This window comes from Balaenoptera borealis, assembly GCF_965194805.1.
Source record: "Balaenoptera borealis genome assembly, chromosome: 5".
Classification (NCBI taxonomy): Eukaryota; Metazoa; Chordata; class Mammalia; order Artiodactyla; family Balaenopteridae; genus Balaenoptera; species Balaenoptera borealis.
Genome location: NC_138862.1, coordinates 132409215 through 132435502, shown reverse-complemented (window position 1 = coordinate 132435502; position 26288 = coordinate 132409215). Strand labels below are relative to the sequence as shown.

The following is a 26288-nucleotide window of genomic DNA, read 5'->3' as shown; positions in this document are numbered from 1 at the left end:
AAGTTTTGTGGCATGAATGATTGTCCCCAATTCAGAATATCTGTAATAGGAATAGAGTCCCAATCTATCAAACGTGGTTTGGATGCCATTCAACAGAAAGACCACTTAACTCAAGGGTCAGACACCCCACCTTTTTTTTTCTTCTATACCAACAAGCACCTTCCTGTAATTCTGAGAAATGTCATGGAATAATAGTGAGATCATGAACTTTTAAGTCAGAAAATTGGAGTTTGAATCTTGATATTGCCATGCATTATCTGTGGGAGCTTAGAAGAATTAATTTTTCTGAACTTCCCTTTTTCATCATAAAATGGAGATGCTGAGAGAATGAAGTAACCGAATGTACAATGTGTAGATGGTATGGTTTTATAAATTATATTTCCTCCCTACTCTTCAACCCAAATTTAAGAAGTGCCAAATAATGATGTCAGAGGTGGAGGTCAATGTAAGCAGTGGAACAAACAAAACTCAGCTGATATAATTTACACATTAATTCATTTAATTATTCAGTCAGTCAGTACACATTGATTGTGTGCTGTCTTGGTATTGTCCTGAGAGATGGGAATTAGACATGAGTGGAGAGAGACTTTTACCCTGATACCCCACCCCCAGCCCCAGCCCTGGAGCAAGTGAGCAGCAGGGGCAGGTGCTTCTCAGCAGTATCAAGCTCAGAGGTGTAAGTGCTGAGCAGATTCAAAGCTAAAATAGAGCTGATGTTCTGAGGCCGTTCGTGCTGGTCAGCATCCTCAAAGCCCGCCCTGTCCAGGCTCCTCTGTCTCCTGGTGACGACATAGCGCCACTGTTTTGCTGACTGACGCACATAGGGTTCCTAAGATGAAAGTGGCTTAATACTGCCCTGGTTTATTGAGTGGACTGTGGAAATTGCTGAGACTTTCTTTTCTTTTGCACTTCTCATTTCAAAAGCTTTAGAGGGCAGATAAGATGACCTCAGACTAAAGCTGGAAGACCTGCTGGGTCTACATGAAATATGTTTGTCTTCTTTGGCAGGCTGGGAGTCAGTGGGGCAGGCTGTGTGCAGCGTATGCTTTTGCCTGTGACATGGCAAATGTTTACTTTGAGTGAACTCACAGGAAAAAAACAAGTTTCCCCTTTGACTCTGGAATCTGTAATTTATAGCATTCTTTAAGCTGTCTGTTTTTAGAGTCATAATTTTTGTTTCAGACCAATTAAAATGTACATGAAGTCAAGAGCATCATGAATTGTTTATAAAAGAAAAGCTTTCATCATAATGATAGCAGCAATTTTTGAATGCTAACTTATCTTGTTTCACTGTTTACCTTGATCCACAATACAAGTGTACGAGGTAGGTATGACAATCTTTATTTTGCATGTAAGTTAAACTTGGATTTGAGAGGTAAGTACTTTGTTCAAGGTCACACAACTAGTAAATGGCAAACCCAGGTCTGACTCGGAAGCTCACAACCTACAGAGTGCTTTCTGCCATGGCACTGGCTCTGTATAATGTGAGTAAAATATGTGTGTAATACATGTGATATGATTTACAAAATGAGTATGTACAAAGTGCCACAGAAACCCCGCCATAGGAACAAGTTATTCTCCTAGGAAGGGCAAAAATGCTTCACAAGACAATCATCTCATTTTAGAGGCAAGAAAATGAAGCAATGAAACTCAGAGAGGTTGTGATTTGCCCACAGTGGCAAAGTGGCAAAGTTAAAACAGAACCAAATGCTTAAGCAGTGCTTTCCTACAAACAAGAACATGCTATCTCACTGTGCCCAAAGTGTTGGGGCCCCATAGCAGCTAAAATAATTTATAAGGTAACTAAGAAGTAAAAAGGCAGAAGTTTAGATGTGCTGGGAGGAAACTGGTCCCCAAGCTATCTGGTTTACCCAAGACTGGGTGTTCCCAAATGACAGTTCCTCCCTGCCTTGGATCAGCTGTCCAGTTAGAAGTTAAATGTGGCTGTGACTGGGAGATGTTCAAAGAATTCATCTGTTTCCAGCTCCAAGACCAGGGTGAGAAAGTTTGAGGAGCAGGTGGAATGGCATGGTGGGTGGTGGAGAGGGGCTAGACTAGTAGCTCTGTGCTAATACAGATGCTTTCTGCATCATCTGACATGTCTGACTGTTCTAGTTATCTATTGATGCATGACCAAAATACTCCAAAACTTAGTGGTATAAAAACCATTTCTTATGATCATGGATTCTGTGGATCAAGAATTCAGACAAAGCACAGCAGGGATGGTTCATCTCTGTTCCTTGATGTAGGAAGCCTCAGCCAGGATAACTCAAAAGGCTATTTCCTGGCTGGATACCTCTTTCTCCACATGACCTCTCCATATGTCTAGCTTGGGCTTCCCCATAGCCTGGCATTCTCAGGTAGTGGAACTTCTTATATGGCAGCTCAGGACTCCAAAAGACCAGGCAGAAGCTGCCAGTCCTTTTAAAATCTAGTCCCAGATCACATTTGCTATAATATATTTGTCACACTGTCATGGGTCAGCCCAGATTCAAGGGGAGGGTAGATAGACCCCAGCCTTCAATGGAAGGAGTGTCAAATAATTTAGGCCTATCTTTAGTCTATTACATTATCTCAGGAGAAGGGAACATGAAGAAGACTGTCTCCGCCTCATTCACTGCTCTGGTAAAAACCTAGACTTGGCTAATCCAGCAAGAGAAAATAATACCAATTCTTCACTTAGGATAAGACATTCAGTGAATTTCTTCTAAGTGAAGAAATTCAGGAAAGCCCAAGGCAATTAAGAGGTGAAAAAGGAAATAAGACAAGTTGTGTCTTTGAGGCAATATATTGGATAATATAGCAGAGAGAAGACTGGTTTGAAAGTTGAGACAGCTACTAATTATGATGTGATTGGGGGCAGGTCTTCTCAAAGCCAGAGTTTCCATGTTTGTGGAAAGGGGGCTGTCCTCCCTGTCTTGGGGGAGTGGTTGTGAAGGTTAGGTAAGATGGTGTCTTAGATTGGGCCCCCACAACAAACCTGGAAATTAGAATGCATGTGAAAATTATTTACTAGGAATCATTATTAGTAAAAACTAGTAGAGAAGTGGGAAATTGAGACAGGTAGGGGAAGGGGGCCACATAAGAGTGAGTTGTCAAGTCATGTATCACAGAGAGTAATTTTGGCTCAATCCCACAGTTTCTTTACAGGAGAACATAGGAGGCGGGAGGGAGAGGGGAATTTATACCCCTTCGGCTATACACTCCCATACCTGTGCCATTAGATAAAGGCTGCCCGGCGGTGGGGGGGATGTAAATTCCCAAGCACTTCCAGTTCCCACTGTGGCCAGAAAAGTGGGCTATAGCAACCTGAGGGCAGCCCTCCAACAAAAGGATGCAGTTTTAGGGGGCAAAAGCTATACCAAAAGCCAGTGTGCAAGAAAACAATAATGGAATTGGCAAGGATATGGGCAAAAAACTGCAGCAAAGCTATAGGTCAGCGGTCCCCAACCTTTTTTGGCACCAGGGACCGGTTTCGTGGAAGATGACTTTTCCACGGGGGAGGGGGGGATGGTTCAGGCAGTAATGCGAGCCATGGGGAGCGATGGGGAGCGGCAGATGAAGCTTCGCTTGCTCTCCCACCGCTCACCTCCTGCTGTGTGGCCCTGTTCCTAACTGGCTGTGGACTGGTACCTGTCCTCAGCCCGGGTGTTGGGGACCCCTGTTATAGGTGGTCTAGATAAACTGCCCCTCAATAAGTAGTAACAATTCTTGTTTCTTCTGATGCTGTTATTGGTAGACAATGTAAAATGCTTTGTATTCCCCTAAATTCTGGAGGAAAGGACACTGGTAGATAAGGTAGAATACAGTTTTCCTCAATCCAGGCCTCCTTTGCTGAAGTCCCACAGGCCCTATTATCTCTTCCTGAATCATCCGCTCACATCACTGTTTTGGTGGAAGGGAAAGCTATCTTTCACAATTCAAAGCCAGGGGTGAAAGAACAGCTTTTCATTTATTTATCTCTTCTACCAGCCACCTCTGCTTGTCAGTGGATTGTGTGGGCTACTGGGTCCAAACTGTTTCTAAAGTTTAATCATCACCCTTCAGACATGGAGAGGGGGAATTGGCTCCAGCATCTGATCTCTTTGGAATCACTGAGATCACACCCACATTTATGTTTGTCATCAAAATTTCAATAACATAAAGCGAGTGTGTTCCAACACTCCCAGTCCGTTTTTCTTTTAGAATATCTTCAGCGCCTTGGCCCAGGCTTACCTGGCAGAGAAATTCCCTCTGCATGGCTGTTGTGTGTGCTTCTAAGCCTCACCCAGGATAAGTCTCTAAGTTCTCCTCCCATAAGTTTCATAAAGTTTGGTGCTATGGGTTGAATTGTGAATCTCCTCCCCAAAAATATATGTTGAAGACCTAACTCCTTCTACTGTGACCTTATTTGGAAATAGAGCCTTTACAGAAGTAATCAAGGTAAAGTGAGGTCATTAGTGTGTGCCTTAATCCAAAATAATTGATGTCCTTATGAAAAGGGGAAATTTGGACACAGAGTTAGACATGAACAGAGGGAAGACGATGTGCAGACACACAGGGAGGATGCCAAGTTGACGATGAGGCAGAGATTGGAGTGAAGGATCTACAAGCCAAGGAACTCCAGGAGGATTGGTGAGAACCACCAGAAGCTAGGAAGAGGCCAGAAAGAATTCTCCCTCAGAGCAGTTGGAGAGAGCATGGCTCTGCTGAAACTCCACCTCCAGAAGTGTGAGAGAATAAATTGCTGTTGCCACTCAGTCTGTGGAATTTGTTAGAGCAGCCCTGGCAAAATTATGATCTCTGAGAATTCTGAGAACTGACTGAAGCCACTTCCCAAGTTCTCTAGACCTCGGCATCCTCATCCAAAAAATGTGGAGAATGAATTTAACAGCTGTGGCAGACTGTGTTTTCCCAAAACATCTGCAACCATGCTTCTCATTCCATATGCTTTTCTACAATTGATCATATTGACACTCATTCTGATGAGGTCCACATCCTCTCCCCTTGAATATGGGTGAGCTTATGACTCAATTATAACCAATAGATTGAGACAGAAGCCATACTGCATTACTTCTTTTTTTTAATTTTTAATTTTTATACAATTTTAATGGTTACTTTCAATTTACTGTTACTACAAAATATTGGCTATAGTCCCCATGTTGTACAGTATATCCTTGAGCCTTTCTTACACCCAATAGTTTGTACCTCCCACTCTCCAACCCCTACATTGCCCTTCCCCACCCCTCCTCACTGGTAACCACTAGTTTGTTCTCTATATCTGTGAGTTTATTTCTTTTTTGTTATGTTCACTAGTTTTTTTGTATTTTTTAGATTCCACATGTAAGTGATATCATACAGTATTTATCTTTCTCTGACTTATTTCACTTAGCATAATGCCCTCCAAGTCCATCCATGTTGCTGCAAACAGCAAAATTTCATTCTTTTTTATGGCTGAGTAGTATTCCATTGTATATATGCCACAGCTTCTTTTTCCATTCTTCTGTTGATGGACACTTAGGTCGTTTCTATGTCTTGGTAATTGTAAATAACACTGCTATGAACATTGGGGTGCATGTATCTTTTTGAATTGGTGTTTTTGTTTTTTTGAATATATACCCAGGAGTGGAATTGCTGGGTCATATGGTAGCTCTATTTTTAGTTTTTTGAGGAACTTCCATATTGTTTTCCACAGTGGCTGCACCAATTTACATTCCCACCAACAGTGCACAGACGTTCCCTTTTCTCCACATCCTGAGGCTAAGACATGAAAGTTTCCACTTTATCTCCTGGGACACTTGCTTTAGACCCCTGAACCATCATGGAATAAGCCTGACTATCTTGAGGCTGCCATGCAGGGAGGAGGCCCTGGTGACATGGGGAGGCCACAGGTACTCCAGTCAATGTCAGCAGGCAGTCAGCATCAATCCCCAGACATGTAAGTGAGGGTCCTCAGATTACAGGCATATCTCATTTTGTTGTGGTTCACAGATACTGCATTTTTTATGAATTGTAATTTTGTGGCAACCCTGTGTTGTCAGATGATGGTTAACACTTTTTAACAATAAAGCATTTTCAAATTAAGGTATGTACATTTTTAAGACAAAATGGTTATACATTTAGACTACAGTATACTGTAAACATAACAATGGGAAACCAAAAAATTCATGTGACTCACTTTATTACAATATTTGCTTTATTGTAGTGGTCTGGATGGAACCTGCAATATCTCCCAGGTATGCCTACAGTCTAGCTCTCACCCATCGAGTCTCCTCCAGCCATAGAGTCTTCTTAGCTGAGACTCCAGACATCCACAAGCAAAGACAAGCCATTTCTGCTGTGTTCTTTCTGAATTCCTGACACACAGAACCCATGAACATGATAAAATGGTTGTTATTTTATGCCACTAAGTCTGGAGATAATTGGTTGAGCAGAAATAGTAACTGGGACACTAACTCTTCAAGGTTTCTGTCAGATCTTACTGCTTAGAGTCTAAGAACCGGCCCACAGTATTCTGAGTAGAGCAGGAAGAGACTCTGGGGAGACCAGGCTACCTGTAAAGAGTGTGAGGGCCCTGGGACAGGCCCTGTTCTCCTGCTCTTCACCTCTCTATTGCCAGAGATGAGGAGCCAATATCAAAATAATTGCAGGTTTTCAGGACACCTCCAGTTAAGTCTTAAAGCATCTACACAAAGTTGGTGTGAGTCTGCTTTTCACCAGCCTTTACAAGTATCTCAGCCCAAATTCCATTCAATGCACAATTCTGCAGTGACTTTCATGATGGTTGGGCTTCCTCTGTGCTCATTTCCTGCTACTTTCCAACCACTGCCCTTTTACTCATTCGGGATAAAATTCATTCATTTGACAAAATTATTGTATGTCAACTATGTATAACCATTGTGCTAGGCTTTGGGGGGCATCAGGAAGGTATACAGAGATGAATCAGCCACTGATCTAGCTCTTAAAGGACTTTATATTAATATTAGAATCAGAGTTAAGGAACATCCAAAGAACTCCCACTTTAGGTAGAGGTGGTATGATGGCATACAAGAAAGCAGGCAAAGTGCTGAGAGTGCCGTGCAGAGAGAGGCCACTCCCTGGGGGACAGGTTGTTTAAGTTACTGCCTCTCAGTTCCAAACCTGCCCTTCCATACTCTGCTTTCTTACACTGAGGTTGGGACTCTGCAAACTGTCAATACATACATTTCTGCTTTTCCACCCACTCTCTGTTAGGCTCTGCCAATAGGGGGCGCTAGAGGAAGATTGCAGGGCTGGAGAAGGAAAAAGGGACTCACTTCACCTGTTTGCTTTCTGTTCCCGAGAGCACCACCCCAGCAATGCTTCTTCACCCTGTCAGCAGTACTTTGGTAATGGCAGTGAGTTCCTGTAGCAGCAGCTGAATCCAGTTCGCGGTCTCTCCAACATCACTGAACCAGCCTCACTGTCACCTCTCGGAGGTACCAGAACCAGACATCTTGTGACCACTTCTCAGTGGTCTCGATCCCAGCCCCACAGGAGCCTCCTCTAAGTCTTTAAATTTTAATAATTTCTATCTCTTCCCTTCGTACCCTCAGCCTGAAGAATGTTAGCAGCCGCCTGCATTGTTACTTCCTTAAAACATTAGTACTTCCTTTTTATCCTTTCAGTTACCTAGTAAACGATTTTTTATATTAAATTCTCTCTGTTCAAAAAGCCTGGTGTGAGGCTGGTGAGGATGTGAAACTGGACCCCTTGTGCACTGCTGGTGAGAATGTAAAATGGTGCACAAACTAGGGAAAAAGGTATGGAGGTTCCTCAAAAAAAAAAAAAAAAAAATATATATATATATATATATATAAAATAGAACTACCATATGACCCAGCAATTTCACTTCTGTTTATATATTTGAAGGAATCAAAAGCATACATATACATATGTATATATATATGTATATATATATATATAGAAATGTTATTTAGCCTTAAAAAAAAAAGAAATTCTGACACAGTCTACAATATGGATGAACCTTAATGACATTATGCTACAAAATAAGTCAATCACAAGAAGACAAATACTGTATGATTCCATTTACATGAGCTATCTAGAATAGTCAAACTCATAGAAACAGAAAGCAGAATGGTAGTTTCCAGGGGCTGGGAGAGAGGAGAATGGGAGTTGTTTAATGGATATAGATTTCAGTTTTGTAAGATGAAAAAATTCTGGAAATTGGTTGCACAACAAAGTGAACATACTTAACACTACCAAACTGTACATTTAAAAATGGTTAAGATGATAAATTTTATGAGTATTTTACCATAATTTTAAAAAAATGGTATGCTTTCTGTCTCCTGAGCAGACCCTGAATCATGTGGCAATTAAAGAAACTTTTGTATTACTTATTGAGCAAGTGCAGGGAGTAAGTGAATAATTGAAGGAACAAACAATTTAGATCCCAGTGGTTTCACACAATAAAAGTTAATTGATTCTCTCAGGGTTCAATGGGGCCAACAGGGTGGTTCTGCTCCATGGGGTCATTCAGAACTCAGTCTCCTTCCATCAATCAAGTGAGCTCACCATCTTGAGCACATGGTCTCTAAGACCACCACAGAAGGTAGGAGGATATGTAGAGAATGTCCCAGAGGGTTTATGGCCAGGGTGGTCATGCAGATATCACATTTGCCAGATCTCTCATTGGCCAGAATTTAGTCACATGACTTGAATTTAACTATAAGGGAAGCTGGGAAGTTAGTTTTCCAGAGAACACAGAAGGAAAATGAAATGAATTGGGTGAATACGCAGCAAGTTGGTAGTTTGCTCCCATGGCTCAGTGATAGAGGATGAGCCAAGAATCATGACCCCAAACTGGAACATAGTCTGGCAGATGATCCTGAGTCCACACACTGCTCCTCAATCAGTGTGAACCCTTGGTCCCTCCCAGTTTCCAACACAAGTACTGAGCATGTGGAGAGTAAATCATGCCTATCTTGAGGCATGCCTAGCTTGTCTCATTGAGCCTGTGGCTTCCACGGGCTTGCCCATATATGAAGACATTTATTCTTTTATTTTATTTTTTTTTGGCTTGTTTGAGGAGATATTAATAAAAATAAAGCCAGTAAAAGCAAAAAGATCATAATTAATGCTAATAAAGGGAAGAACCAGATTGTTGAGTGCATCTGTTCAATCTGGCTTTTCGAGTAGTTGGCAGGGATTTTATTATTGTTAAGTGGGAGATAGTGAATTCAGGGCCATTACCCATTCCTGATATGCCTACACACAGATAATGATGGCACAGTTTCTGTCCCCAGACCTTGGACAGCTTCCCAGTATGTTTTGTGTAACAATGTGATTGAATATAATCTGGGTGAGGAGATTATTCTTGATGTTCTGTAATGCAAGTACCCCTATGTGGAGTCTGTGTTTTGGCTATCTACCACTATGTAACAAACTTGCTAAACACAGTGACTTAGCAGTTCATTGTGCTCATAGATTCTTTGGGTTAGGAACTCAGAAGGGCACAGTGGACATGCTTATCTCCTCTCTATGACATCTGAGGCCTCAGCTGGGAAGGCTTAAATGATTTAGTGGAATCATCAGGAAGCTTATTCTCCCTGGTGCCTGGGCTGGGCTCACTTGAAGGCTGGGCTCAGCTGGGATGGTCACCTGGGGCATCTACACCTTAGCCTCTCTATTTGCTTGGACTTCTTACAGCATGAAAGCTGGGGTCCAAGAAGGAGGCAGGCATTCCAAAAGACCAAGGAGAAAAATGAATGGCCTATATGACCTAGCCTCAGAGGTCACCAAACATCACCACTACTCTATTGATCAAATAGTCACAAGCCCATGTGGATTCAAGGAGAGGAGATATAGACCCTCAAGATGGATGGAGTATCAAAGGATTTTCAGCTGTTTTTTTTTTTTTTATACCACCACACAGATTCATTCTTCTTTGTGGTAACCAAATTCTCTTGGTCTGAACTTTAAAACATATCTTAAATCCAACCACTTCTCACTACCTCCATTGTCATCACACTTGTCCCAGAATTCTTCCCCCAATATTATTACCATAGCCTGTTAAGAATCCTCACCCCCATCTTACCTGCCTAAAGACTATTTTTAACAGAGCTACCAGAGTGATCTTATTAGTCATTAGTCATATCATAGCATTCCTTGGCCCAAACCCTCAATGGATCCCCATTGCTCTCAGAGTAGAATTAAGTTCTTATGGTGGCACCTATGGCTCCCTGTTACCTCTCCTCCCTCATGTCCTATTACTCACCCTTGTGCTTCTTCTGCTCTAGCGGCACTGGCTTCTTGCTGCTCCTTGAACATACTAAACACAATCCCAGCTCAGGGCCTTTGCACTTGCTGTTTTCTCTGCCTAGAGTGATTTTCCCCCAGATGTCTGCATGGTTTACTCCTTCACCACCTTTAAGAGTTGACTTATATGTCACCTCAGTGAAAACTTTGCTCACCTATCTCAGAAGAACATCTCACCTCACCTCATCCTCTGCTTTTCCATAATGCCCATCACCATCTAACATATAACATATTTTCTTTTTAAATTTATTTATTTATTTATTTTAAATTTTACACTTTATTTATTTATTTTTGGCTGTGTTGGGTCTTTGTTTCTGTGCGTGGGCTTTCTCTAGTTGCGGCGAGTGGGGGCCACTCTTCATCGTGGTGCGCGGGCCTCTCACTGTCGCGGCCTCTCTTGTTGCGGAGCACAGGCTCCAGACGCACAGGCTCAGTAGTTGTGGCTCACGGGCCTAGTTGCTCCGCGGCATGTGGGATCTTCCCAGACCAGGGCTCGAACCCGTGTCCCCTGCAGTGGCAGGCAGATTCCCAACCACTGCGCCACCAGGGAAGCCCAACATATTTTCTTATTTGTCTTATTTCCTGACCGCCTCCCCCATTAGAATGTGACCTCCATGAGGACGGATTTTCTCTTTTTTATTCACTGTTGTATCTCTAGAATATAAGCACAATACTTGGTATATATTAGATATTCAATATATATATATTTGTTAAGTGAACAAGGGAATGAATGAAAGAATGAATGAGAGAAAAATGTAAGCTCTGTCAAATTGTGCTAAAAAATTGTTCTGATATAATAAAATGTTTCAAAGAGGCTAATAAAGGAAAAAGGTTTAACTCCATGGAGAAAGTATGGGTGGTCTGCTTTCCTTTTATAGGGAAAATGTGTCAGCTTAACATAATTAGTTGGGTTTTCTCCTCATCCTTAGATATATGTGTTGGAAGGGCAGTGTGGAGGCATTGCTGTGTAGCAGAAAGAGGTATAGACATGAATTTCTATTAATTAGTTGTATAGTCAAAGATAACCCACTTAGTCTCCCTAGGCCATAGTTTCCTCTTCTAGAAATTGAGAGAAATTGTATTTGAACAAGATGGTCCATCTTTAATATGCTCTAGCCCTGACATTTACTTCTTTGTCTTTGCTCACCAGATCATTCTCCATTGAATTCTAGAGGAAATCTAAGGGCAGCATCTCGTGCCCTGGGAATAAAGAGGAGGAATCAGGAAGAGAGAAGTTGTAAGCCAAGGGATCAGAGTAACCCTGAGCAAAATAAAATACACGCTGCACTGGAATGTTTCATGAAGGGAACAATATGGGGCACCAAATTCTAACATTTGATAGAATCAAAATATTGATCACCTTGTGGAAGGGGGGTTGAGTAATGGAGAGGAGGGGTTATGAGGGAGGCTTCTAGGGTACTAGAAATACTACTTGTTGATTTCAGTTGTGGTTTATATGGTGTGTTCTGTAAAATTCCATCCATCTCTCACTTATGACTTGTACATGTTTCTATATATATGTTACACTTCAGTTTAAAAGTTCACCAAAAACTTCCCACCCAGAGAAGGATTTATATATATGTCTAAAGCCTTTTATATATCTATATACATAAATATAGATATATAGAGAGAGAAAAAGCCTAAGGAAAATTTGGACATTTTACCTAATGACCTGGATAAAAATGAGAGAAAGAAAGATAGTGTAAGTGGTAGGAATTGGCAGTGGGAGTTCACTTCATGCCTTGGAAAAAAATTAGGATGATGAACCTCAAAGTGGTAGAAATTTGATGCTCTTACATATGGATTCTTCTCTTCTCATTTTTCCTAGACCTCCCTCTGAACTCTCTGGTCTATGCAGAGGGGTGAACCTGGAATGCTTCTGGAATTCCCAATTAACTACTGGACTCATTCTTGTTCTAATTACTCATAGCATCATTTCCAATCTACTCTGGGAGGTGCTTTCATACAATCTATTTCTGTGAAATTTTGATCAGTCAAAAGCCTTCAGGACTCTAAAAGCCCATTTGAAAAAGCAAAGGAGGACCATTTACAGATGGTAAAGGGAGAGAGGCTGCATGCCTTTCAGAAGAAGTCCCACAAGTTGAAAATCACAGCTAGTCTTTTGAAACGATTGTCCAGGCAGGATTTGGTGAGTAAGAGCTAGGTGTTTGAAGAAGATGGTTTGATTTCCCACTGTGAGGCACTCTGAACAAAATAAAGACATTTTAAGCTCAAGGCTGACATTCTACACCTCACTTATTATCCAGAGCAGAGACAAATCCCTTTCACAAAGTTCCCAGGTACAGAAGCTAATTGCAGTAGTTCCCCCACACTTCCTTTTATTATTGAAACTTGAGACAGTACACTGTGCTGATTATATTGACAATCACAGGGTAGTTGGTCTGCTTTGTGAATGGAAGATCTATTCTTTCATACTCAAAGTCATTCATGTTATTCGGTAAGATGCCTCACCCTAATTCTCACAGCTCACCTTTGGTGCTGTTGACTTTAAGATTTATATTAGTTAGACATTGTATCAGTTATCTATTGCTATGTAAAAAGCTACCCCAAACAAACATTTATTTTGATCATGAATCTGAAATTTGGACAGAGCTTGGCAGGGATGACTCATCAGCTGGGGCAACTTGACTGAAAGCTGGATGATACATGGTCAAGCTGACCCACTCACATGACAGACAAGTTGATGCTGGTTGTTGGGTGGGAATTCAACCAAGAGTATAGGTCAAAGGACTCTGTTCCTCTCCACATGGCCTCTCCACAAGCTGCTTGGGTCTTGATCTTGGGTGTCCAAGAGAAACTGTCCCCAAAGAATAAGATAGAAGTACATGATATTTTTATTATCTAGCTTTGGAAGTAAGAGTGTCACTTCTGCTATACCCTACCCATTAGGGCAGTCAAAAACCCACCCAGATTCAAGAGGAGGAGACATAGACCACTTTCCCTTCATGAAGGAATGCCAAGGTTCTAAAAGAGCATGTGGGAAGGGAGATATTATTTTGGCCATCTTTGGTAAATAGAGTGTGCCACAGATGTTGAAATAGTAGCTAACCCAGAGTAGTGACAATATGCTCATGAAACATACGTGTATGTATAGGCGTGTGTGAGATGTGAATGTGGAAGAGAACCTTTGGTCCCCCTTCCACATATATTTATGAAAGATTGTCTAGGCCAATCATCAGGAAGAGGTAGTATCAAAGGACTACCTATGACCTCTCACTCTACTCTCCTCTATCCTTTCCTCCCCAAGGAACAAAGTATGGCTAATTTCTAGGGCCATTTCACTGAAACTCAGACAGGGCTGAGTTTTTCTTCCTTTAAAGAAAGACTGAGGCAAAATATGTACAATAGACAGTTGGAGCTTGTGCTTTTTGTCTTCGTGGGAAAAAAAATCAAGTAGAGTTTAACTTGTGGCTCAAAATTAGTCACTCATTTAAAGGCAATAGAGTTTGGAATAGGCTGCAAGGCAAAGATTGGACTGCTTGAGTTGGTGTTGAAGAGGCGGGAGGGCATGTTAGGAAAAGGATGACAGGGTTTGTCTGGAGACCTGGAGGAAATCGGTCAGTTTAAGCCTTTCTCTTAGCCCTGTCCCATCTTTTGGCAGGAGACTCCAGGCACCTGCAGGCTTGCTGCCACCCATTCTCAGGAGCCTCTACGGGTTGCCTGAACTTGATGTCCAGAGTACTAACCCCACCTCTTCTCCTGCTCTACAGTCCAGGATTGACGTACCCAGGGAATTCAGCCTGCTTCTTTGGCTCCCTTTTTCCTGGAACATTTTGGCATCAAAGATTTTTCCAACTTCACTTGCTGAGGTTATGGCTCTTGGGGGAAGCCTACTCTATACCCAATGCGCATCTAGCCAGTCATCATTATTCACTGAATTCCACTGTGCCAGGAATGGTGCTGGACACTGGCTATAGGTTATGAACAAAACAGACCTAGTCCTTGGCTTCATAGAGTTTAAAAACCTAGTGGAGGAAGCAGACAATAAACCATAAATAGAGAAAAAATCCCAAATAATATGTAATTACAAATTGTGACAAGTGCTTTGAAAGAACTAAACAGGGTGCACAGAAATAAGATCGAGCAGGTGAAGCATCAAACTGAACAGGCCCAGCATCTTGTCTTATTCTTGCTAACATTTTTTTGTGGGGTTACATCCATATTTTGCCCTATACTAAATAATAATATCAGTGGTAGTATTGTAATAATAACCATACTTAACACTTGTATATCACTATGTCCCAGGCACTTTTGTAAGTGACTTACATGTGTTGACTCATTTAACATATTGGCTAATGGCTTGACTTGCACCAGAACTTAAGGTCTATTACCCATATCTCTCAAATTCCATGCATTATTGTCTTGCTCCTCTCACCCCATCTCACACACACAGGCGCCCCCTCTTCCCCATCAGCTTCTCCTTGCAACTGAGACCTGTGTGAATGAAGAATGGAGAGCATATCTGTTTGGTCTGTGGTTGTGATGGCTGATCTCTTCTTGGGGCACTGCTTCTGTCCCTGTATGTGTCCTGAACAATTTTCCCACTCCCTGTTGCCTTCTCCTTACTTGGTGTTCCCAAAAATTTCACAGTTGCAGCAATAATCAACCCTTTCAGGGAGCCAATCCTATCAATATCCAGCTGGAAAGAAAGATGACTACTGCAGAGATATGGGAAACAAAGTTGGGTCTGGAGATTTCAAAATCACACAGAGAGATAAACTTGGGCATACTAGTTTTCTAACATGTTTTTAGCAGCTGGATTCCTTTTCAAATGAAATATTATTTGGAAATTCCAATACATAAGACAGTTAAAGAGTGAGTGGGAGACCCATGGTCTAGGTCTACCCTTTCTCATCCTTAGGGGACACAAGTCAACCACATGGAACTCGATGGCTCTGCAGAACTCAGTTTTAAAACATTGCACCTAGCAATTACAAGGGGCAATTATGAGTAATTGAGTAGAGGATTACATTTTTTAAAGTGAAGTTTTAGGAAATTAGTTGGCAGTAATATACAGAAATAATTGGGTGAGGAAAGATGGAGTTGAAGAGACTCTAACAGATTGTTGCTGATCTCCTGATTTGAGGTGATATTAATAATGCCTTGTCTCTGTATAGTACGTTCTGATAATTAGAAACTTATCATGCACATTATCTTACTTGCTCCCACAACACTGCCATGTGATATGCAAAATGGCTGTCATTATCTCCATTTATAGTTGAGGAAGACTCATTCATAAAGACAATATGGAAATATTGTCTGAGAAATGTAGTTCTCAGTTTGTTAAATAAGATTTTTCTTTTGTTTCCAAGGCGGTAGCTTCGCAGTGTGGACGTGAAGAAATGGAACACAGGACAGATATATTTTAATTGGGAAGGGAGAAGAATTGACCCAAAGCAGTATTTTCCAAGATGTGTTCTTGGGATGTTTATAGGTATATTCATGGGTGTTATTTGGAGAAACTGAATCTATCTTCAAATGAGGTTGGGTAATACCAGGTTCAACTTACGTTTTCAAGCCATAGTACTGCTCAGAGATTTAATAAGCTGAAAGTGTGTTAGCTCCCTCTAAGTGGGGCATATAATACAAAGAATCTCCCACACTTTTTTGGCACAGAACTCTGTCTTTAGGGGCATTTCATAGAGTTTGATACGGTTCTATGAAGTGAATTTTGGGAAACAGTGGTCCAGACCAGGGGTTTGACAAACACTTTATGTAAAGAGCTTGATAGTAAACATTTTAGACTCTGCAGGCCCTATAGTCAGTCTATGCTGCAACTACTCAGCTCTGCCACTGTAGCAGGAAAGTAGCCACCAACAATAGGCAAACAAATGGACATGGCTGTGTTCCTTTAGAGATACTGAAATTTGAATTCCATATAATTTTCGTGTGTCATGAAATATTCTTCTTCTTTTGATTGTTTCCAACTGTTTAAAAGTGTAAAGTCGGGACTTCCCTGGTGGTCCAGTGGGTAAGACTCTGCACTCCCAATGCAGGGGTCCCAGGCTCAATCCCTGGTCGGAGAACTAGATCCCACATGCATGCCACAACTAAGAGTTCACATGCTGCAGCTAAGAAGTCTGCATGCCGCAACTAAGAAGCCCACATGCTGCAACGGAGATCCTGTGTGCCGCAACTAAGACCCTGTGCAGCCAAAATAAATAAATAAATACTTTTTTTTTTAAGTGTAAAGTCCATTCTTAGCTCTTGGGTTGTGAAAAAGCAGCCAGCAGGCTGGATTCTAAAACTTAGGGCACTACATGGGAAGGACTGGCTGCTGGGTGGAAGAATTCATGCAGAGACAGACATGAGGTTGAGACATTTGTGGTGTGGGAAAGAGCGGGGATGGTGGTGAGAGCTGACCTTAATGCCCTCAGAATTCTGCTTAGGGCTTGGCACTGTTGTAAAGTGTAACTTTGTGAGAACTTCAGTTCATCTCAGCTTCTTGTTTAGCCTGGGCCATTTACCCATAGCAACAACATTTGGGGTAAACTCACCACATATGTCTCAGTCAATATCAATGACCAAAGCAACAGTAGCAAGACAGCTCATTGACTCTCTTATCTGAAGAAATTTTGTTAACCTTGTTTGCCATCTTGCTCCTTGGTGAGCCCTAATTTCTGCTATCAAATCCCTTCCTCAATGGCAGGCAATTGTATTTTGGCCCTCTCTTGGGATTATCACACTGTAAATACCACTCATTTATCTCAAGGCAATGTTTGAAATGAAGTTATTCTTTTGTTAGCTGTACTTTTCATTCCTTCTGTCAACTGAAAAAAAAGAAAAAAAGAAAAAGCATAACATGAGAGTGGTGAGTTAAGTTTTATTTGTGGCAAAATGAGGACTATAGCCTGGGAGACAGCTCTAAGATAACTCTGAGGAAGTGCTCTGAAGAGGTAAGAGGAGAGGTCAGTATATGTGTGATTTTGGTGAAGGGGGATACATGCAATCAAACACACATTTGGTAGAAGCTTGCTCTGGTCATGAGGAGCAGATGAATCCGTTAATGATTTTAGTGCTTTTCCAGATATGAGAAGATGCAAGAAATTGGCTCAAAAAATCTTCTGAAAATATCTAACTTTCTGAAGGCCTGTTCTGCCAGTTTTTCCAAGACCACAGAGTGCCTCATTCCTGATCTTTGCCCTGAATTCCTTTCAGGGTGTGTTGAAGATCAGCAACTGCAGTGGCTAGTGACCTATTTCTTGTAGAGGCATATGGCAAGTGACAAGTTTTAGTTGGTGGGGTCCCCTCATGGTCATAAATTCTACCATGGTTTGGGAAGCACTTCATGACCATTTCATCTCATGGTGCTAGGAATGCTCATTCCTAGGTCAGGCGAGGATTTCTTTGATAGGTCATTCAATGTGCTATTACTGGACTAAGCCTTATTAACAGTAGCCAAAAGTCTCTGGACCACCTGTATTACTAGTCTGTTTTGGTACAGGAAAAGATTCCCTCTTGTTTATTCCCATATCTAGAGTTACACTATTACAATCATTATCTCATATAGAACTATATATCTGGTCAACTGCTTCAAGTCACCTAGTCATCATTTTATTGAAGTCTCAGTCACATAATTGGTAATGAAAGAAACAATAATTTTGTAAAACAGGCAAAATAGCTAGTAGTATTAATAAGGTCATAAGTAAGAATTTTAGCCAAGAACTTCCATTAGGTGCAGCTCAGTATATCCCCAGGTTGTCTGACTTTGTCTGTTCTGTACCAATCCTTATATTTAAGGGAAATTATATATTGGCATTGTTAATAAGGCACCCAGCCCAATTTCATAGTGTTATTAGACTGATTATCCTTAGTGTGGTTTAATTGTTCCCAACATAAAGAAGCCTTTAAACTTAAATAACCATAGCCTGGTGTTAACCACATAAATCCATCCCATAATTGTGAAAGGTTTCCTTCTAATAAATAGGAGATTATGGTTTTTCACTGAGATTCAGCTCATTGTTCTGACTGAGCTTGAGTGATCCTAAAAGCAAATTCATATTTATGGCCAGGGTCAGAGCAGATACTATTAATTGGCCAGCAAAGGGGATCCCACCTAGTAATATCAATAGTGACCTGAACAGGACTATAATTTCTTTCTTCTAAAATAAATTTTCTAAGGGCAATCCAATCAGAGCCTTGAAGTGGAGAAATCTATTGAGGTAACCCAGAAGTACTGGCTCTGTGTAATTGACCATAAACCTAACAACTGGATTAACTTTAACTCTGCATAAGATTGTGAAATGCATTTGGTTCATATGCGAAGGTGTGAGCAATTATCAAAGTAATTGTTATACAGACTTGGTTCAGCATCTTGGGTCTACTTCAGATGTCTTCCTCTCATCCTGGTCTGGTAGCTTCTCCTCTGTTTGAGCATTGTTTTAAGGTTATTTTAAGGTCAGCAATCCTCTCTATAGGCTAATCCAGTGCAGGGGCCCTTTCTAAGTGGAAACATTAATCCAAGAGTCAGTTCCCTTCAGTTTCACTGTGCATGAGCTAATTAAGAGTACCATATAAGTTTCCTTTCATCTAGGTGGGAGATAATCCTTTTTTTAAAATTGAAATAGAGTTGATTTATAATGTTGTGCCAATCTCTGCTGTACAGCAAAGTGACTCAGTTATACACACATATACATTCTTTTTTAAAAATATTATTTTCCATTATTGTTTATCGCAGGGGATTGGATAGAGTTCCCTGTGCTACACAGTAAGACCTTGTTGTTTATCCATTCTAAATGTAATAGTTTGCATCTACCAATCCCAAATTCCCAGTCCATCCCCCTCCCTCCCCTCCTCCCCCTTGGCAACCACAAGTCTGTTCTCTATGTCTGTGAGTCTGTTTCTGTTTTATAGATAGGTTCATTTGTGCCATATTTTAGATTCCACATATAAGTGATATCATATGGTATTTGCCTTTCTCTTTCTGACTTACTTCACTTAGTATGATAATATCTATTTGCATCCATGTTGCTGCAATTGGCATTATTTTGTTCTTTTTTAAGGCTGAGTAGTATTCCACCATATATATATACCACATCCTCTTCATCCATTCATCTGTCGATGGACATTTAGGTTGTTTCCATGTTTTGGCTATTGTGAATAGTGCTGCTATGAATATGGGGGGGAAATGTATCTTTTTGAATTATAGTTTTGTCCAGATATATGCCCAGGAGTGGGATTGCTGGATCATATGGTAATTCTGTTTTTAGTTTTCTGAGGAACCTCCATACTGTTTTCCATAGTGGCTTCACCAACTTATATTCCCACCAACAGTGTAGAAGGGTTCCCTTTTCTCCACACCCTCTCTAGCATTTGTTATTTGTAGACTTCTTGACGATGGCCATTCTGACCAGTGTGAGGTGGTACCTCATTGTAGTTTTGATTTGCATTTCTCTAATAATGGAGATAACCCTTTAATTGATGTATTTTCCAATATGCACAATTCCCTGGTTGCAGGTCATGGGGCATCTAATCTTTATCCAAAGATAGATTACTGAGATAAGCTTCAGAAATAAGCTTAGAGTGTCCTTTTAATAGCTCAACTGAACTTATAATAATATAACGTAATAGCAAGGAACTATCTAGGAAGTGAATCTTATAGACCTCAATTAACAAAACTATAATCTAATACCTCTGGAAACATAATCTTTTTCTCTCTAAAATTACTCTCATTTCTGCCAAATATAGCCAAACTAAGACTCATTTGTTTGCAAAATAAGTCTGGTTTCAATAAAACTGGCCTGATGTTTTATATAAGTGTAATTGATCATACAAACTCTTTTAAAATTGGTTTTGCTGGAACTTTTTATAAGGAATCTCAGATTGAATTTTAAAAAGGCTTCTGAGGGGAATCACCTGGTGGTCCAGTGGTTGGGACTCTGTGCTTCTACTGCAGGGGGCATGGGTTCAATCCCTAGTTGGAGAACTAAGATCCCACATGTCGTACAGTGTGGCCAAAAATAAAAAAAATAATAATAAGTAAGTAAATAAATAAATAGGCCTCTGAGGCCAGTAAAGCCACACCAAGGGCTTGTCACAGATTTCACCTGTGATATCTACAGATTTGGGTGAATTTCTCCCTTTTCAAAGGTCCTACAAATACCTTGAGATTCCTGCACCTGTTAGGAGGTGGCCTTCCTAATTCACCTGATAAATCTGTTGGGAACCTAAGAGTTTCCAATCTCTGGAGGGATCAGGTAGAGAGAAAAGATAAATGTTTCAACTCTGCTTACAAATGTATAATTTACCAAATTGCTATAAGTTATAATTAGCTTGAGGGGAAGGGTCTCCTTATATCTGGAAAACACAGATTAAAAGCCAGTAATGTTTCAGACAAAGCCCATAAAATTGTAACCATATTCACTAGTCTTTTATAACTAATCCTTTTTGTTAACAGTTTTATGAAGCCATCAGGTTTTCCATTAGAATTCTTTAATTTCTTACCCAGTTCAGCAGTATGATCTGAAAGTTACCAGAAACCTGTACTTGCTATGAGTCTTCTTGAAGAGGAAGCATTTTTGCAAAGTCATCAGAGTAAAACAATAACTGTCAGTGACAAAAGACTTAAGAAGGCATGGTTAAAGACCTGATTACAATGCAATTGATAAAGAAATTTGGTTACTGCTGCAACATACAACATTTTAAGATAATAGAATTATGACAACATTTTACCAGGCCATATCAGATTTTTAGAATTCCATATATTTTCTAGAATATCTATATTAATAACATTTACCCATAAAATAACCTAAGAAGATTTATTACTCTTTTGACAATGTTTCCCATGTAATTTAACATACTAAATGAACATAATTAGTTTAAAATCTCTCTTTGGGATGTTTCAGGGGCCCTTTGAAGCATCCCAAAGTTAGCCAGAGGTCAAAAGAAATTCATTAGAATTTGATTTGGGAAGTTTGTCAAAAAATATCAAAAAGGTTTAAAATACTTGGTCAAAGAGGATCATAGGTCACTGTGAAACAATATTTATTCACTTAACCAAATTGACAATAAAAGATTTCAAAGGCAAATACAGAAATTTATAACAGATTACCAGTTAAAGGTAAAAGAAACTTTATTATCTGTTATCAAATGCAGATCAACATTTTAAGAAAACTTTGTCCTCTTAAGAGAGAGAGAAACCAAATTTAGGTTTTGCACCAGCTTATTTTAAAATTCATTTATTCAACTAAATTTATTCTAAACTTAGCCAATCCTGACCATGCACAAAACTCTTTACTCAGGGTTCATTTTCTACAAATCTTCCGTAACTTTCTGTATCCATATTAGTTTTTCCTTATTTTTTCTATCCAGAAACAACCAGCTCTAGGACAAAATTACTTTCTTTTCCCTTAACAAAATGCAATTCCATTCTTCCATGTCTTCTTTTATCTTTTATTCCATATCTTCTTTTACTGAAAACACACAACCTATTTTCCTGGCATACTGAAATGTTTCCCTTATTATTTCTAGTAGCTTTAAATACACATCTAAACTAGAATCCTCAACTCTTAAAAACCTTAATTTCTAGTGAATTCTAAGAAGTAAGAAGTAAGCAATTATGAACTGTCTTTTACATTAACATTCTAGAGATTGGCAAACATAAATACCAATAATAATTTCTAAAAACATGTGCTATATTATAGAAAATATCTCAGTATGGCACCAAACATATTTATTAATAGTCCTAAATACATTTAGTTTCTCTGTGACAGGAAGACAATGTTCAGTAATTAATATTTCAGCAACTTATTTTACTTGGAAATGACCTAGCTATTTAATAAACTTCCATCATTTAACTTAATTTAGCACAATTCTAAAATTTCAAGTTACCAAATATCCAGAGAGATTATTTTTAAGTAGACACTCCTAAAACAATTATTCCTAAACAGTTCACCCAAAAGATCTCATCTCATTTATATTTAATTTACTTGTAAAAACTTTCATCATACCAAGTTTTTTTTCTTGCTGACAAATTTGCAACAGATATAATAAGATCTTATTTGATTTCTATTAAGCCTGGGTAAAATAAAGGCATTATACTTAATTTTGATGACCCTTAAGACATGTCTATGTTAATTAAATCAACAAACTTAAATACCAGGTATTAATCTAATATTGAATATTTTCCAGTGCACATGGCCCTGAAATTCATTCTGGCTAGTTTCCTTTTATATAACTGAGCATTTATATAAGTGCTTAATTTCCTTTAAGCCAATTAAATAGAGTTCATTTACAATTAATTTGGATAATACCATACGCATAGATATATATACAGACACAACCAGAGATCTCATAGCTTCATTTTAAAACTTAGTCATGAACCAGGTATTACAATATAAAACTTACTAGTTTATAAATAACAGTTGGAATAAGTTAAATTTAATAGGCTTCTTTCCCCCTTTTTTTCCTCCTCATTCTCAGGAATTAGAGGTGGTCTAGATAAGTGTTCCTGAGAGCCCTGGTCTCAAGGCACAGGGAGAGAAAAGCAAGTTCTCCTAGAAGAACTTGTTCTCTCAGGGTCAGAATTCTGAAAAGATGTTTTTTTTTTTTAAACATCTTTATTGGAGTATAATTGCTTTACAATGGTGTGTTAGATTCTGCTTTATAACAAAGTGAATCCGTTATACATATACATATGTTCCCATATCTCTTCCCTCTTGCGTCTCCCTCCCTCCAACCCTCCTTATCCCACCCCTCTAGGTGGTCACAAAGCACAGAGCTGATCTCCCTGTGCTATGTGGTTGCTTCCCACTGGCTATCTATTTTACATTTGGTAGTGTATATATGTACATGCCACTCTCTCACCCTGTCACATCTTACCCCTCCCCCTCCCCATATCCTCAAGTCCATTCTCTAGTAGGTCTGTGTCTTTATTCCCGTCTTTCCACTAGGTTCTTCATGACCTTTTTTTTTTTTTCCTTAGATTCCATATATATGTGTTAGCATACTGTATTTGTTTTTCTCTTTCTGACTTAATTCACTCTGTATGACACACTCTAACTCCATCCGCCTCACTACAAATACCTCCATTTCGTTTCTTTTTATGGCTGAGTAATATTCCATTGTATCTATGTGCCACATCGTCTTTATCCATTCACCTGTCGATGGACACTGAGGTTGCTTCCATGTCCTGGCTATTGTAAATAGAGCTGCAATGAACATTTTGGTACATGACTCTTTTTGAATTATGGTTTTCTCAGGGTATATGCCCAGTAGTGGGATCGCTGGGTCATATGGTAGTTCTATTTTTAGTTTTTTAAGGAACCTCCATACTGTTCTCCATAGTGGCTGTATCAATTTACATTCCCACCAACAGTGCAAGAGGGTTCCCTTTTCTCCACACCTTCTCCAGCATTTATTGTTTCTAGATTTTTTGATGATGGCCATTCTGACCGGTGTGAGATGATATCTCATTGTAGTTTTGATTTGCATTTCTCTAATGATTAATGATGTTGAGCATTCTTTCATGTGTCTGTTGGCAATCTGTATATCTTCTTTGGAGAAATGTCTATTTAGGTCTTCTGCCCATTTTTGGATTGGGTTGTTTGTTTTTTTGTTATTGAGCTGCATGAGCTGCTTGTAAATCTTGGAGATTAATCCTTTGTCAGTTGCTCCATTTGCAAATATTTTCTCCCATTCTGAGGGTTGTCTTTTGGTCTTGTTTATGGTTTTCTTTGCTGTGTAAAAGCTTTTAAGTTTCATTAGGTCCCATTTGTTTATTTTTGTTTTTGTTTCCATTTCTCTAGGAGTTGGGCCAAAAAGGATCTTGCTGTGATATATGTCATAGAGTGTTCTGCCTATGTTTTCCTCTAAGAGTTTGATAGTGTCTGGCCTTACATTTAGGTCTTTAATCCATTTTGAGTTTATTTTTGTGTATGGTGTCAGGGAGTGTTCTTATTTCATACTTTTACAAGTACCTGTCCAGTTTTCCCAGCACCACTTATTGAAGAGGCTGTCTTTTCTCCACTGTATATGCTTGCCTCCTTTATCAAAGATAAGGTGACCATATGTGCGTGGGTTTATCTCTGGGCTTTCTATCCTGTTCCATTGATCTATGTTTCTGTTTTTGTGCTAGTACCAAACTGTCTTGATTACTGTAGCTTTGTAATATAGTCTGAAGTCAGGGAGCCTGATTCCTCCAGCTCCATGTTTCGTTCTCAAGATTGCTTTGGCTATTCGGGGTCTTTTGTGTTTCCATACAAATTGTGAAATTTTTTGTTCTAGTTCTGTGAAAAATGCCAGTGGTAGTTTGATAGGGATTGCATTGAATCTGTAGATTGCTCTGGGTAGTAGAGTCATTTTCACAATGTTGATTCTTCCAATCCAAGAACATGGTATACCTCTCCATCTATTTGTATCATCTTTAATTTCTTTCATCAGTGTCTTATAATTTTCTGCATACAGGTCTTTTGTATCCTTAGGTAGATTTATTCCTATATATTTTATTTTTTGTGTTGCAGTGGTAAACGGGAGTGTTTTCTTAATTTCACTTTCAGATTTTTCATCATTAGTGTATAGGAATGCAAGAGATTTCTGTGCATTAATTTTGTATCCTGCTACTTTACCAAATTCATTGATTAGCTCTAGTAGTTTTCTGGTAGCATCTTTAGGATTCTCTATGTATAGTATCATTTCATCTGCAAAGAGTGACAGCTTTACTTGTTATTTTCCGATTTGGATTCCTTTTATTTCTTTTTCTTCAATGATTGCTGCGGCTAAAACTTCCAAAACTATGTTGAATAATAGTGGTGAGAGTGGGCAACCTTGTCTTGTTCCTGATCTTAGTGGAAATGGTTTCAGTTTTTCACCATTGACGACTATGTTGGCTGTGGGTTTGTCATATATGGCCTTTATTATGTTGAGGAAAGTTCCCTCTATGCCTACTTTCTGCAGGGCTTTTATCATAAATGGGTGTTGAATTTTGTCGAAAGCTTTCTCTGCATCTATTGAGATCATCATATGGTTTTTCTCCTTCAGTTTGTTAACATGGTGTATCACGTTGATTGATTTGTGTATATTGAAGAATCCTTGCATTCCTGGGATAAACCCCACTTGATCATGGTGTATGATCCTTTTAATGTGCTGTTGGATTCTGTTTGCTAGTATTTTGTTGAGGAGTTTTGCATCTGTGTTCATCAGTGATATTGGCCTGTAGTTTTCTTTCTTTGTGACATCTTTGTCTGGTTTTGGTATCAGGGTGATGGTGGCCTCATAGAAGGGGTTTGGGAGTGTTCCTCACTCTGTTATAGTTTGGAAGAGTTTGAGAAGGATAGGTATTAGCTCTTCTCTAAATGTTTGATAGAATTCGCCTGTGAAGCCATCTGGTCCTGGACTTTTGTTTGTTGGAGGATTTTTAATCACAGTTTCAATTTCAGTGCTTGTGATTGGTCTGTTCATATTTTCTATTTATTCCTGGTTCAGTCTTGGCAGGTTGTGCATTTCTAAGAATTTGTCCATTTCTTCCAAGTTGTCCATTTTAGTGGCATAGAATTGCTTGTAGTAATCTCTCATGATCCTTTGTATTTCTGCAGTGTCAGTGGTTACTTCTCCTTTTTCATTTCTAATTCTATTGATTTGAGTCCTCTCCCTCTTTTTCTTAATGAGTCTGGCTAACGGTTTATCAATTTTGTTTATCTTCTCAAAGAACCAGCTTTTAGTTTTATTGATCTTTGCTATTGTTTCCTTCATTTCTTTTTCATTTATTTCTGATCTGATCTTTATGATTTCTTTCTTCCTCCTAGCTTTGGGGTTTTTTTGTTTTTCTTTCTCTAATTGCTTTAGGTGCAAGGTTAGGTTGTTTATTTGAGATGTTTCCTGTTTCTTGATGTAGGCTTGTATTGCTATAAACTTCTCTCTTAGAACTGCTTTTGCTGCATCCCATAGGTTTTGGGTAGTTGTGTCTCCATTGTCATTTGTCTCTAGGTATTTTTTGACTTCCCCTTTGATTTCTTCAGTGATCACTTCGTTATTAAGTAGTGTATTGTGTAGCCTCC

General features: G+C 39.5%; 1 protein-coding gene across 1 annotated transcript in view; it reads left to right on the top strand.

Annotated features, from left to right (window-relative positions):
• TMEM108 (transmembrane protein 108) overlaps positions 1 to 26288 on the top strand; it is a 609399-nt gene that overhangs the window by 179833 nt on the left and 403278 nt on the right. The window contains exon 2 of the mRNA XM_082392730.1: positions 22831 to 23990. The gene's annotated coding sequence lies outside the window, so the exon portion shown is untranslated. The remainder of the gene's footprint in view (positions 1 to 22830; positions 23991 to 26288) is intronic.